The sequence below is a fragment of the Nanorana parkeri genome, unplaced genomic scaffold (assembly GCF_000935625.1).
Source record: "Nanorana parkeri isolate BGI_ZX_2015 unplaced genomic scaffold, ASM93562v1 scaffold1166, whole genome shotgun sequence".
Lineage (NCBI taxonomy): Eukaryota > Metazoa > Chordata > Amphibia > Anura > Dicroglossidae > Nanorana > Nanorana parkeri.
The window spans coordinates 304,999-308,918 of NW_017307434.1; positions in this window are offsets into that span (position 1 = coordinate 304,999).

Consider the following 3,920-nt stretch of genomic DNA (forward strand, 5'->3'; position numbering starts at 1 on the left):
TTCAACCTGCTCAACTACCATAACCATGCACCGACTGCCTGGGAGGGGTCTTCTCCTTGATACATAGGAGCTGTGTTATTACATTGTGATTTATGCCGTGATAAGATGTATATAATGTTACACCAAATGTATCTCTTTATAGAATAAACCCATCAAAAGTATTCAAGTCTAGTTGTTTTAATTGTGATGGTGGAGTCTTCTGATGTGACTGGGATGGTGGAGTCTTCTGATGTGACTGGGATGGTGAAGTCTTCTGATGTGACTGGGATGGTGGAGTCTACCGATGTGACTGGGATGGTGGAGTCTACTGATGTGACTGGGATGGTGGAGTCTACTGATGTGACTGGGATGGTGGAGTCTACTGATGTGACTGGGATGGTGGAGTCTTCTGATGTGACTGGGATGGTGGAGTCTTCTAATGTGATGGTGACGTCCCATAATGTGAAGGTGACGGTGGTGTCTGATAATGGGAAGGTGACGGTAGTGTCTGATAATGTGAAGGTGACGGTGGTGTCTGATAATGGGAAGGTGACGGTAGTGTCTGATAATGTGAAGGTGACGGTGGTGTCTGATAATGGGAAGGTGACGGTGGTGTCTGATAATGTGATGGTGACGGTGGTGTCTGATAATGGGATGGTGACGGCGGTGTCTGATAATGGGATGGAGACGGTGGTGTCTGATAATGGGATGGAGACGGTGGTGTCTGATAATGTGATGGAGACGGTGGTGTCTGATAATGTGATGGTGACGGTGGTGTCTGATAATGGGATGGTGACGGTGGTGTCTGATAATGGGATGGTGACGGTGGTGTCTGATAATGTGTTGGTGGTGTCAGACAATTTGCATCTCCTAAATGTTTGTCTCGGAAATATAGAATTAGATGAGTCAGAACTACAACTCTCATCGTACCCTTCTAGCCTTGGTTGTTACATCAAAATCCACAAGGTGCTGCTCCAGCCAAAAAAATCTCAATCTTTTTGCCCCACCAGGGAGATTTGTTGTCACTTCCTGCCCCGGAGACACCAGGAAGGAGGGTAAACCTCCCTAACATGGTCACAAATGGCTGTGAAAAGGTTGTGGCCGGGGTCACAGCTTACCCTACAACATAACCATGGCCGGCTGCTTGTGCTAGGAGGAGATATTTGTTCCGGAACGATCTGCATTCTGATGAGATGAGATAGATTAAGGCCTTGTTCACGCCACGATCATGTATTCCTGAATTAAGATGTTTCCTGGGACGCATGTAATCGTATCACGTATGATTACATGGGGACTGCCACTTACAAATATGGTCACCCAGCCATTGACTTGAATGGGAACAGCGGCAGCATCTGACCGGTGACACGTGGGAATCCCTGATCCCCCCGTATGAATGAGGCCTAAGAAAAAAAAAAGATCAAAAGGGGAAACAGAAAGGGGAGAGACTGGAAGAAAGAGAAAAGGAGAGAGAGCCAGATAGAAGAGAGCAAGAGAGAGGGGGAGAAGAGAGAGAGAGAGAGAGAGAGGGTGAGGAGAGAAAGAAGAAATAGAAAAGAAGGAAGAGAAAAGGAGAGAGAGCCAGATAGAAGAGAGAGGGAGAGAAGAGAGAGAGAGAAAGAGGGGGAGAAGAGAGAGAGGGTGAGGAGAGAAGGAAGAAAGAGAACAGAAGGAAGAGAAAAGGAGAGAGAGCCAGATAGAAGAGAGCAAGAGAAAGGGGGAGAAGAGAAAGAAAAGAAGACAGAAGGAAGAGAAATGAGAGAGGAAGGGAGGGAGAGAAAATGGAGGAGAGATAGAACAAATAGAGGGGAGAGAGAAGAAAAAAAGAGCAGGAGGGAAAGAGAGAGATGGGGGTGGATAGGGGGAAGAGAGACGTTGTCTCAAGTGGAAAAGAAAGGGGAAAAGCGAGCATGAGGGAGGAAGAAATGGATGCATAGAGAAAGAAGAGAGAGTGAGAAGAGAAGATGCATGGAGGGAAGAGAGAGATGGTGATGGACAAGGAGGGGGAGATAGGCGTGGCCTCAGTTGTAATGCAGCGAATCAGCTTTTGTTTATTTTTTAATCTGTGTAATACAAATAAAAGAGAAGCTGACTGGTTGCTATGGACAACCAGATAGATTTGTGTACAAGACAATAATGTGGTAAAAGCCGGTTCTTCTCTCCTCCATGGGGGGGGGTCTCATGTATCCGAACATGTTGTGGTACAATATTACAGATCTCATATAATGTGTCACCCAGAAGAGAACAAATTAGACTGAGGACTGGAGGAGGCGTCACCCCCGGTTACTTGTATGTCTGTGTGAGATCCTCCTGCCACAGTTCCGGACTCTGTCCTCCTCCTGAGAGGTTTGGGTGTCCTTGTCCACCATTGTGTGCTCCTCCTCCTCTTACATTCTCAATTTATAACGTATGACTCTAATTTACAAATAAATAAGGTTAAAAAAAGGGGTCACCTTTTCCAATAACAACTTTTATAAAAGGTGTTTTTTGCGTTAACCATTTTTTTTTCCAGACTTCATGTTGTTTCTGCAGGACAGGAAGTGAGGAGAAATCTCCCTAATAAGGTCACAACAATAAATATCCAACATGTTTTCTAATGCTTTCTACCTTCACATTGCTTCGAGTGACATTCCACAGACGGTCTATGGCTGATCACCTCCTGCAGATCACGGAGCTCTGACAGCTACAGGTCATTTACTTGTATCCGACACCACAAAGATCACCCTGCGCTTCCTGAGGAGGTTTGCCCCTCGCCGCCTCCCGTACTCCGTGAAGATGTCACTCCGCGCCGCCCGATTGGCTGACAGCTCGCTGCCACGTGACCCGCCTCCTGCCCTAGCGCTTAGGATTATGTCCGTGTTTACGGGCTCCTCCGCAGACACGGCCCCGGTGCACACGGCGACAGCAGCAGCATGGCCGAGGCGGTGAGACCCCGCAAGGCGAAGAGCAGGACGAAGCATGACAAGGTGAGGCGGGCTGGGGGGAAAGAGGAGGAAGAGCCGTCTGGGGAATGGACCCCTTGCTCAGCGCACCGACCTCCTGTACCCGCAGAAGGGCGGGGCCTGACATTTCTCCAATCAGAGAGCCCACCTGTCCGAGCTGCTGTCAGTTTGCGGGAGACCACGCCCCTCTCCCCAGCTGGGTGCTTTAACCCTTTCTCTGCCGTCACTGGGGATCCCCCTTTCCTCCCCATAATACACTGTGCAGAGACCCCCATTAGTCATGTGATCCCCTTCTTCTGTCAGAGTTGTCATCCAATCCCAGCCATTACTGGAGACGTTACACATGTCTGTGTGTATGTATATGTCTGTGTATGTGTGTATATATATATAGGCCTGTCAACTCATCATATGGGGGCCTCTCTCCATAACATATTGTGTACAGACCCCCCTTCTTCATATGCTTCCTCTGCTGAGAGCTGTCATCCTATACCGCACACCACATATATCCTCCTCTGGAGGTGGGGTTATACACTGTCCAGGGTCCCCTGCCTCAGCCGAGGCGTGCAACCATTTCCCTGCTGTTACTAGGGACCCCTCCCCCATAAAATTCTGTGTACAGACCCCCCTTCTTCATATGCTTCCTCTGCTGAGAGCTGTCATCCTATACCGCACACCACATATATCCTCCTCTGGAGGTGGGATAATACACTGTCCAGGGTCCCCTGCCTCAGCCGAGGCGTGCAACCATTTCCCTGCTGTTACTAGGGAGCCCTCTCCCCCATAACATACTATGTAGACCCCCTTTTTCATATGCTTCCTCTGCTGAGAGCTGTCATCCTATACCACACACCACATATATCCTCCTCTGGAGGTGGGATAATACACTGTCCAGGGTCCCCTGCCTCAGCGTGCACCCATTTCCCTGCTGTTACTAAGGTGCCCTCTCCCCCATAACATACTGCGTAGACTCCCCTTCTTAATTTGTTTCCCCTCCTCTGCATA